The 12,150-nt window shown below is 39.2% G+C and overlaps 1 protein-coding gene across 1 annotated transcript in view; it reads right to left on the reverse strand.

Annotated features, from left to right (window-relative positions):
* The window catches only part of EPDR1 (ependymin related 1), a 28,626-nt gene that overhangs the window by 3,099 nt on the left and 13,377 nt on the right, over positions 1 to 12,150 (reverse strand). The gene's annotated exons all lie outside the window — the stretch shown is intronic.

Genomic DNA, 12,150 nt, shown 5'->3' on the forward strand with positions numbered 1-12,150 from the left:
TATCTATCAAGTACCTGTCATATGCCAGACTCGGTGCTTAGGATAAAAACCTGAGGCAGCCATGGCCCTCGGTATCAGCTGGGTGGTGACCCATCTGTTAGACACAGGACCCGGGAGGATTTGGCCCTTGGCTTGGTTGAGTTCTCCCTGCGGCACTAAGTCAAGGAATTATGGGGGTGTCCTACTGAATGTAGGACGACAAGACCCTGCTGAGGATGGACTAGGCACCTCTGCCCCGTTGTCTCACTGTGGGTCCTGAGGAAAGGGCTTTGGGGAGGTGCGGCTGCACTGAGAACGGGCGCCCCTCACATACTGGAAGGAGGCTGAGGCGAGCAAGGACAAAAGCTGAGGGGACCCCAGAGTGAATGGCTTCCCGTGCAGTTTGTCCGCATGCTCTCAGCCTCACCTCGTGCCCACGTGCACACCCGATGTGTGGAGGGAGCCGGAGGTATTCCCAGTGTGTGCCTGGAGTCCACAGACCACCCCGCCATCACCCTGCACGCTGTGTTGTCGCCAGTCCTGTGTCTTTCCTAGAGCTAGGCAATCTTGGTGTTGGGTGAAGTCCCCTGAGTTTCTATGCATTTGATTGTCACTCCAAAACGCTGTCCATTGCTGCTGGTCGAGCAGACTGAGGTTGCAGCACTGACCTGAAAAAGCGAAATTTGCAGCACCTGAGAGTGGAGGAGCTTAGAAAAGTGGCTTTTCATGAGCAAACAAAGATAACTAACAAATTATCTGTGGAATGTGAGACTCACTCCACTCCTCAGCCCCATGGAGGACGCCTGTTCTCCATCCCAAGTCTGAGCTTACAAATTATTTCCTTCAGGAAAAATTATTATAAATGATCCCTGTCTACATAGTCACAGTAGTACCACTATTAGTATGATGTTTCCATTTTCTGCGAGCTGGTATAAAAATATATACACGGCCTGTTTTATATTTTCAGATATATCTATTCTGCTTATTCCAGAAAATATCTGAAATGGCTTACATGGGTAAAACCCTAGCACAGACCTTTAGAAGTGAGAGTGCATGTAGAAAGGAAAGGAAGTTCTCATGTTATGCCATATTGCTCCAAAATGGAGTCACCCTCTTACACTCTACATGCAGGGCTCACATCACACCATAAGCCCTGTGGAGGAGTCTGGGGCTGGCTCGTCACCATTTTCTCACGCCCACTTAGATCCCTGGCACGTCAGTTTAAACAGTCGTGGAAGGAAGACAGAAACATTAGCACGAGCTTCAGACCACTGTGCATCCGTAAATACGGGAATCTTTGTCCAGACACAAATGCTGTCCCATAATCCTTTTAATGACAGCAAGTCCCCCACAAAACACCTGTACTGTACACCCTCGGGCATGGTTGTCGTCATTCTTCTTCTCCTCACCAGCAGCACCATCCTCTTGTGCTTTCCCAAGTCCTAGGTGTCTAGCTTAGAGTGTCATTCCTAGCATTTGCTGAAACTCCAGCTGTGTGCTTCTCAAATTGCAATGATTGTCCCCAGGAAGAAAGGCAGCCATGTGCAGGAGAGAGGGGTTTCCTTCTTGAGTCTTCAGTACCCGAATCCACAGGATGACAGAAGTGGGAGCCTGGCAACCATGTTTGAGCACATGACCCGGCCACCCTCAGCAGAGCTTACTGGACCAGAGGTGGGCATCTGATCCAGGGCGAGACAATCAGATTCCCTACTTCGGGCATGTGGAATTGCGACAGAAGTTCCGCTGGCCAGTCTCTTCATGTGGCTGGACATCTCATACGTAGACACAGAACCCGTGGGGGGCTATTTCCCAGCAAGAGAACTGAGTAAGAGTAAAGAATGAAGCAGAGAGAAACCCTAGCAAGCTGGGATTCCAACAGCTGTTCTGTTCATTTCCTGGATGCATTTCTTTTCTGAGGCCCAGTGCCTGGATATCCCCCTGCAGAGTTATGATAAGTTTCCTTTGTTCTAATAAACTTTCCTTTTGGTGCTTGGAACTTTTTGTATGACTCATAACCAGCACTCATTTCTAATATAGTTGAGGACTCCACTGTTCTGTCTAGAGCCCCAAGTAACAGCTGCCAACACAGCTGTTCTAGGAGAGGCACAGGGCTGGCTAGAGAACCAAGGGCCACCTTTGGTGGTCACAGTTATTGGCATTAATAGTGGGGGGACATCACCTGTCTTCTGATGTGATGCAACATGAAGTACACAGCCTGACCAATGACACGTTCTTTCCAAAAATCTTTAACCCACACCTACTCAAACCTTCAGATCTCATGTCTAGTTTGTAGGAGTGACAGAAGCTAGAGAAACAAGTTAAATGACACCATAAGGAAACTGTCAAAGAAATCTAGAATGTGGAAGATCTCCAAACCTGGAAACTTCTCAAAGTCAATGCCTTGTTAAAAATAAAAAAGATAGGAGTAGTGTTCCAGATTTTCAAAAGAGAAGACACATAACAACCAACTATAATGATTGAACTTTCATTGGATTATGATTTAAGAAACCAGCTTTAAAATACATTTTGGGGGACAATCGAATATGGACTAGATATTAGCTAGTATTAGAGAATGAATTTTAATTTCTTAAGTGTGAAAGTCATGGCCAGGAGGCAGAAAGTCCTTGTTTTCAAGAAATATTTAGAAAATAGATAAGGAAAATATGACAAAATGTAACAGTTGTTGAATCTAGGTGGTAGATATAAAGGTCACCATTGTACTAATCCTTCAACTCTTCTGCATATTTAAAATATTTCATAATAAACTAGGAAAAAGTGATTCATAGATCTGTATTTGACTTGGAAAGATATCAAGGACAAATTGTCAAATTTAAAAGGTGGGTTAGAAAACAAATAAATAATATTCACTCATTTTTATAAAATGTGTATAGTACATGTATTGAAAAGTCAATATGATATTTGCACACCTATTCATAGCAGCATTATTCACAGTAGCCAAAAGGTGGAAACAACCTAGTGTCCATCTGAAGATGAATGGAGAAACAAAATGTAATATATACGTTCATTGGAATATTATTTAGCCTTAAAAAGGAAGGAAATTCTGACACATGCTACAATATGGATGACCCTTGAGGACGTTATGCTAAGTGAAATAAGCCAGTCACAAAAGGATAACTACTATTTGATTCCACTTATATGAGACGCCTAGAGTCATCAATTCATAGCGACAGAAAGTAGAAGGGTGATTGTCAGGGGCTAGGGTAGGGGGAATGGGGAGTTGTTCTTTAATGGGTATAGATAAGAGTTTCAGTTTTGCAAGATGGAAAGAGTTCTGGGGGCCGGCCCCGTGGCTTAGCGGTTAAGTGCGTGCGCTCCGCCACCAGTGGCCCGGGTTCGGATGCCTGGCGCGCACCGACGCACCGCTTCTCCGGCCATGCTGAGGCCGCGTCCCACATACAGCAACTAGAAGGATGTGCAACTATGACATACAGCTATCTACTGGGGCTTTGGGGAAAAAAGGAGGAGGATTGGCAATAGATGTTAGCTCAGAGCCGGTCTTCCTCAGCAAAAAGAGGAGGATTAGCATGGATGTTAGCTCAGGGCTGATCTTCCTCACAAAAAAATAAAATAAAATAAAGAGTTCTGGAGATTGGTTGCACAACAATGTGAAAGTACTTAGCACTATTGAACTGTACACTTAAACATGGTAAGATGGTAAATTTTCTGTATTTTACTACAATTAAAACTAAAAATTTAAATTAAAAAATCAATATATTAATTGACACACGCACAGAGTTATTTCTGTAAGTTAGAGTTTCTGGGCAATTTTTATCTCCTTTTCTGTGTTGTTTGAATTTTTTTACATTGAACATGAATCAGTTTTACAAAAACCAGAAACTTATTTTCAAAAGAAATAAAATTTCTGTAGGTTTTCAATGTTTTGGAAAACATGAGGATGGCAGAGACTAATTTTTAGGAAAACGGCTTTTCAGGAAACAATAGAAATTGTCAATGTAGCCTGCGAATTTTGTCAAAAGCAACAAAAATCCTTTGTCTCATGAGGTGAGAGGCAAAATGGGGCGCTGGGCACCTCCTCCACATGAGGTCGTGGGGGAGAGCTCGGCACGCTGACCCCTCGGCTGGGCCTGGAGAACCTGACCTGGCTCACAGCTGAGGCCCTGCGGGGCCTCCCGGGAACCGTGCTTTGCTTGGTGTCTGGCCAGCAAGGAGAAGTTTGCAGGCTGTTACTGACCCTGGGCTGGCCCGACCGCCTTGTCCTGCACGCCCATGTAGCACCTCGCCTTGCTTGACTGCACCCCAGGGGTGCGGTTTCTGACTCCTATTCTCACAACTTCCTCCACATCAGAGCCAGGCTTTGATCTCGCCTCCCGGGATCCAGTGTCTGTTGAAGTCAGTCGGTCCTCCGGGTCTCCGGTTACTACCCACACAGCATCCCAGGCAGGTGACTTATTTCAACCCTGGCTGATCTCTGTGTTTTGACCTTCTGGCTCTATCAGGCTCCAGGCCCTGTATCCTCTTTGCGATGGAGAACCTTACATCTTAACTATGAATACACAAGCCACTAAACATACAAGCCACTACAGCATCATGAAAATTTTCTTTTCCAAAACTTCACATGGAGCAGTACTGGAGTTTATATCCACATGGGACTTTTTTTCTTTTTCTTTGGTAGGGAAGATTAGCCCTGAGCTAACATCTGTTGCCAATCCTACTCTTTTTGTTGAGGAAGATTGGCCCTGGGCTAACATCCATGCCCATCTTCCTCTACTTTTTATATGTGGGACACCTGCCACAGCATGGCTTGATAAGCAGTGCGTAGGTCCATGCCTGGGATCCGAACCTGTGAACCCCAGATCACCGAAGCAGAGCGCACGAACAGCCCACTACACCACTGGGCTGGCCCCTCCGTGTGGAATTTTAAAAAAATGAATTATACAGTTCTATTTTTTTCCCATTAAATTAATACTTTCTGTTTTACTTAAGGCACTGTCAACATAACCTCAATATCAGATTATGCTCTATTTTGTAAAAATTAAATATTTTGAAAACGGAAAAGTACAGAGAACATCATAACAAACACCTGTGTTCAGACCACCCAGAATTAGCAAATGTTAACATTTTGTAATGATTGTTTCAAGTCTATAAATTAAATTTTACTTCTGTGTATGGGCAGAACTAGCCTCAGGAAAGCAGTGAAGTTGACAGTGTTCCTTTCCTGCTGTCCCCTCCTCTTCCCCATCAGGCGGATGCTGGGAATATCCTGTTACCTAATAACTGTCACCTAATGGTTTTAGGTAAAAGCAGCTCCTGAATCAATGATTCCACTGGAGATTGGCATAATAGTACCAATGGACTAGCAAATGACATCTATCTATCTATCCATCATCACTCTGCACTCTCAGGTTTTTATTTATTCAATGTATGACAAACAATTCAAGTCATTATTCCTGGTGATGCTCAAATTGTTCCAACTTCCATCGGTGAGAGCTCCTTCCAACTGGTCTCTGTGACTTTTGACATAACCTCGTTGGTCTCTGAGTGCTTCCTGGCTTTCAGTACTCCCCTTGGACTTTCCTTGCACCAAATCTGAAATCAGCCATTTCTCTAAGGAACCCTGGAACGTCGTGGGAGACAACTTAGAAACTGACATCAGGGCAGTAGATGTGCTCATTGTCATTGGGATGTCACTGCTTTGAGGCCCTGTCAGTGGTCAGAGTTTCCTACATTCAAAAAAAAAAAAGAATTTTTTTTTTGTAGTTTAAATTTAACATTATAGGTTTTCCCCTATTGTTTTTGTTTTTATATTTGCATCTCATTTCTCTTAAAATAAAAATGCTTCCTAAAAACATTAGCAAATTCACTTATTTGCTTTATGCTACAATAATTTTGAAATAGCAATAATTTCAACACTATTATAAAAAGATAGAACTGCTGAGTGAAGTTTAAGATTTCGTTGCAGCTCTTTCTGTCCTTAGAGTAGATCTCACTGGGATTTGGAGGCGGTACTACGTTAAAAATTCACTTGGAATTAGCCTCTTTTCTGTGTGGTCATGTTTCCAGATTGATATATCGTTTGGTTCATTTGTTTCGTTTTGTTCTCAATTCCAGGACTTTACATGTTTCCTCTTTGATTTAATTCTATTATTTAAATATGTAAAAATTTTCATATTTCAAAACCCAAAACGATATAAAAAGGCATATTCTAGGAATTCCCACTCCTATCCGTCCCCTCCCCCATTCCTCGTGCTCCCTATGGACAGCGCTTTTCATTGGCTTCCATGTTATTTTCCTTCATGTCTTTTGACAAAAAATAAGCAAATACACGTATGCATTCTTATTTCCCTCTCTTCTTTACAGAAAAGGTAGCGTACCATATACACTGCTCTGCACCTTGCTTTTTCCAGTCTCTATTAGAGATTGTCCTTATGCTTTTTTATGGCAGTATAATAGTTTATTGTGTGTAAGTACCATCGTTTATTTAGTCAATCTCCCACTGATGAACATTGGGTTGTTTGCCTTCCTATGATATTGAATAACCTTGTGCTGATTTGCAACTATATATTTAGGGTAAATTACTAGATGTGAAACTACCAGGTCAAAAGGTATTTTGTTAAATATTACCAGATTTCTTTCCATAGGGTTGTACACTTTGCACACCCATCAGCAATATACGAGAGTGCCTGTTTTCTTTATAGACTTGCCAACAGAGCATGTTGTCAAACGTGGATTTGTGCCAATCTGATAAGTAAGAAATGTTGTCTGTCAGGTTTTTTTTTAAGAACTTTTTGGGGTTGGGGGGGAGTATAACATACAAACAATAGACTTCATAAATCTAAAGTGTAGAGCTTGAGAAATTTGACAAAGTGAACAACTGGGGAGCCCCACCCAGATCAAGATACGGTGCCCGGAAGCCTCCCTCAGCAGTGCAGTTTTAATCTGCCTTCACTCAGTATAGTCAGTTGAGCATCTTTTCACATGTTTAAGGACCATCTGACTTTCTTCTTCTGTGAAATTACTGTTCATTTCTCTGCAAATCAGGTTTTTGGGTTTTTCTTCTCAATTTTCTATAACTCATTAATTAGCTTTTTGTGTGTAAGTTGCAGATATTTTTTCTCTGCCAAGTTTGTTGACTTTATTTAAATTTTTTCCTACAGTACAAAGGATTTTACTTTTTGTTTAGTCAAATTCCTTTTACCACTTCTGGATTTTGTCATATTTAGAAAAACTTTCCTTGCTCCCAGATTATAAAGGAATTCACTCATGTTTTCTATTATCCCTGTATACTTTTATTTTGCTAACGTTTAGATCTTTAACCTATTCTGAGTTTATTCTTACGTCTGGTGTGAGCTACAGATGCAATTTTATCTTTTCCCAATTATTCTATCACCATTGATTAAAAAGTCCATCCTTTCCCCAGTGATTTAGGACACCACCCTTATCATATACCAATTCCAGCTGTATGTGGGTCTACTTCAGACTTTACTTTATTCTATTGTTTGTCTATCTATTCATGCACCTGCACCTGTGTCTCTAATTACAGAGACTTAGTATATTTCATAATCTAGTAGAATTTACTAGTCCTCTCATTGTGTCCTTCTTCTTTTCCAAGGTTTTCCTAGATATTTCAGCTTTTTAATTTTTCCATATGAAATTTAGAATCAATTTATTTAGCTCCAATAAAACCCCAAACTTTTTGGCATTTTGGGGGGGACTGAGTTCAATTTATACATTCAGGAGTGTTTGAAATTTTTCCTATACAGATTTTGCATATTTCTTTTAAATTTATTCCTAAGTGGTTTACCTTTCGTTGTTGCTGCTGCTGTTCTAAATGGAACCTTCTCTTCCATTGTTCTTTTTAGCAGACTATCGTTTGTATATATTAAGGCTATTGATTTTTCATGTTAATTTTATATACAGCTACCTTACTGAATTCTCTTATTGTTTAAATTAGTTTTATTTTTTAGGTCTTCTGTGTTTTCCAGATATACTGCATCCATATCATTGGCAAAGATAGTTTTTATATTTTCTTTTCTCATTCTTATGCCTCTAATTATTTATCTCTCTGATTATATTGGCCAATAAATCCAATACTATATTAAATAAAATGAAGATAATGGACATCCTTGCCTCCTTCTTGGGTTTAGTGGGAAAGAGGCTATGGTTTCAATATTAGGTAAATTAAGAACTATACAGATTTTAGTATATTAAGGAAGCATCCATCTATTCCTATCAAAAGCTTTGTATCAGAAATGTTTATTGAATTTTATCAACTGGCTTTCTGGAGACTAAGGAGATGATCACATGATTATTTTCATAGATGTTTATGGATTCCCTAAAATTGAATCATCCTTGCATTCCTGGAATAGGCCTCACTTGATCATAATGTATTCCTTATTTTAGTGTGCTGTTAGATTCGCTTTGCTATTTGGGAATTTTAAATCAAAGGTTTTATCAATTTTCCTAAATGAGATTGCTTTACCATAATTTTAACAGGTGCATATTTCTCTTGTATATATGTACCATGTTTTGCTTCAGTAGTCCCCTACTCATGACCACACAGACTATTTCCACAATTCGTTAATATTAACAATGCTGAATATAAATTGGAGATAAATCCTTTTGTATCTGTGTTTATAGCCCTATGAAAAATTTATAGACTGAGATTGTTGAATTCCCATTTTATATTTTATGAGATACGACTGTTTTCCAAAAACGAACGCTGGAATTTTTAACCAGATGTAGAGCTCCATTAATTTCTTTCCATTAGAAAAGGAAAAATAAATAAATAAAAGTTTACCCAACTATGCTAAGACAGGACAAAATCTTTCTGTCTAGTTTTCCTATTTCAGGGTAAGGTTTACAGATAATGTGAATGACATTTTAAAAAAGCTTAGATCAAAGAATCAAGCTTCCCAGTCTACCATGGGTGAGCTGTATGATCATAATTTTAATCTCCGTATTTCTCAAACGTAAAGAGAGACCAAAATTTTGAAGCTCACAGCATTATTATGAAGATGATTTGAGATAATAGATATAAAATTGTTATGTAAGTGCAAGTAATTATAGCTTTGTAGGAAAGTCTGATCATAGTTGTGTTTACTATCATCAGTAAATGTTTAACAAAGAAACTACTCGTTTAACTTGTACACATAAGACTTGATCTACTATGTAACAAAGACGGATTAATTCATCCAAGTGAGGTGGAGAAATGAGGGAGAGAACATTCTTAGTGCTATGTGGGTCCCTTTGTGGAAGACCTGGCAGGCATTCTCACCCTTTCTCCCTTGCCTGTCTCTCAGTATAGAGGCTGAGAAAGTATACTTATATACTTATTTCCTTAGTCTTCTTTGGAGCTAGGAGTATAATTGGTTCTGGCCTTGGAGATCTAACGAGAAGTCTATGGGGAGAGGGAATTCTCTGGAAATTTCTCTTCTCTAAAAACAGAAGAGGAGAGTCCCTATCCCATTCCACTTCCTTCATTTTCTATCTTTGAACATAGTCGGGTAAGGATATAATGCTTGGAGTGGAGGCAGCCATCTTGAAGCCATGAGGCAACAAGTCGGCCTGCCATCTTGCAACTATGAGCCAACATTCTAAGAATGGCAGGGCACATGAATGGAGAAGAACCTGGTGCCTTGATGATACTGTTGAGTCAGACCTAGGAACATGTATCACCAGAATTCTGAGGTAAACAACAAGCATCATTATAGTTTAAACCTCTGTTAGTCAGATTTTTCTGACACCTGCAGCGGAAAGCACCCTAAATGAAATAAGTAAAAACCACTACTTTACAGGCATCATCTATTGGATTCTTTATAACAACTCTCTGAGAGCCTTCCCTTCCAGAATGAGCAGGGCCCAAGGATTTGGCTAATCCTAGAACCCAAAATATCAGAGCCTGGCCTGGGCATAGATGAACCTGAATAGCTACGGCCTTTATAACCAAAAGGCAATCGTTTTTCTGTCCTGAATCAGGGTAGTGAGGAAAAAAAAAAAAAAAAAAAAGAAAACAGTCTAAGGCAGAGGTTACACACTGGCAAATTCAGCTAGCTGACATGTTATTAGCTTTTTTTTTCTTTTTTTAAACAGACGAGAAAATATGAAGCTCAGAGCATGAGTTAGTAGTAAACAATGGTGATAGGATTGGACTCAAGGTCTGATCTTCCACCAAACTCATTCTAATTCACAGCCACCATGCTCCCTCCCTCCCTCCACAGGGGGAAGGAGTGACTCTTCCCATCCACGTAGAACTGCTTGGCAGTTCTGTATTAATATTCTGTAATATTAAATTACAAAAAAGGGAGTGACAAATATTATATTGGGATTACAAAAGGACTTTGGCTTTTATGGAAGAAATCGGACAAACTTTGGATTTGTTTAATATGCAATATAATAGATTAGTAATACATGCTGGCTCTCTGACTCTTAGCAGGAGGAACTAAGCTGCGGCCACTTGCCATTCTGGCATACACCAAGATTGAGTTACACCCTACAGAAATTATGAGACATAAAAGAAAAACACTATTTCAGAATTGTTGTGTTAGACATAAACTCATTGTGTAGGCTAATGCCAACTACTTACAACAAAAAGAAAATTAAATTACTTGAGAATGCAGCCCCAGGAAAAATAAAATCAAAAAATAATTATGTGTGCAATTTAAGAAGCTGTAAGGTGATGGGCCTCCACTACTTCGATTCTAGCTCAAAAGAAGAAAGGGTGCTCAAGAAAATGAAGAGATTTTTTTTTCCAAAAATGTATCTGGATGAATATTGGTGATGTGTAAGCATAAATTCTTTCATCTGATGGAAGATAATAAAAAGTTTCTCAGTAGACAATAGTTCAGGCTGACTTTTTTCCACACCACTAAAAGAAACAGGCTCATTAGTATTGAGATGCCATGTTGCCATGGTACACAGTGATTTCTAGAACTACATATCACGGGGTATTAAGGAGGTGGGGAGTGTACAAGCATAGTCAGGTTCATACAGTCAGCACTATGCTTTTCAGTGGAAATATATCAGTTCCCACCATGTTGAAATATAAACACATATACCATTCCAGAAAAGAGTTAATAAAACTAAAGAGCCTGCTCCTGTGGCCTAGTGGTTAAGTTCAGCACGCTCCGCTTTGGCGGCCTGGGTTCGGTTCCTGGGCATGGACCTACACCACTCGTCTGTCGGTGGCCATGCTGTGGCAATGGCTCACAGACAAAAAGAGGAAGATTGGCAACAGATTTTAGCTCAGAACAAATCTTCCTCAGCAAAAAAAAAAAAGTGTACATATATATATATCCATCTTATTTTTCACTTTCACTGGGATTTTGGATGATACTGCATTTAATAAAAAAGGAATAATGTGTGACCACAAAGATAGCCTTCCAATGAAAAACATGATAATCAAAATAAAAAATGCAGTGGAGGCTGTGTAAAGCAGATTGGCTATGGGAAACAAACGAACAAACAAACAAAAAACAGAAGCAATGAATTAAAAGGTATTATTCCAGGACTCAGGTATTATTCCAGAACACTGTAAAGTGTTGAAAAGGCTAATGAAAAGATAAGAAATTTGGGAGACAGATGTAAGAAAACCAATACATGTAGGTAGAAAGAGATTCTATAAGGAACAAAGAGAAAAGACAAAGTATCAAACCTCCAGAAATAGTAGATGAAATTTCCTTAAAGCTGGACATAACCGGAGACCTTAGTAAAGTTCAAGGATAATGGAAACAACCTACAAAAACTTGGGCAAGTTCAAGGATAATGGAAACAACCTACAAAAACTTGGGCAGAAAAAAATTATTAAAACTAAATCAAAATTAGTTTGGGATCAGACTTCTAGAGCTCTAAATACCATAAAGATTTTAAGTAAAATACTATTATTATACAATGAAATGTATACACCCAAAGATTATCATTATGTAAAACAGCAATAAGTAGATGTTCTCAGACATTAAAAATGTTTGAGATGAATGAATGTATAACACTGCAGCACCATCTCCGAAGAAAATTAATTGAATACTTTCTCTTGCTGACTGAAATATGAATAAAAATAAAGGATTCAGGTAAATAAGAATATTAGTATAAAAGAAATTGCAGTGACTAATAAAAAAGTAAAATAATTTGTTTCTTTTTTAATAGAAGACCTTGTGGCAAAGCTACTTCGAATTTGTACAAACACACACTATAAAA

The sequence above is a fragment of the Diceros bicornis genome, chromosome 3 (genome assembly GCF_020826845.1).
Source record: "Diceros bicornis minor isolate mBicDic1 chromosome 3, mDicBic1.mat.cur, whole genome shotgun sequence".
Classification (NCBI taxonomy): Eukaryota; Metazoa; Chordata; class Mammalia; order Perissodactyla; family Rhinocerotidae; genus Diceros; species Diceros bicornis.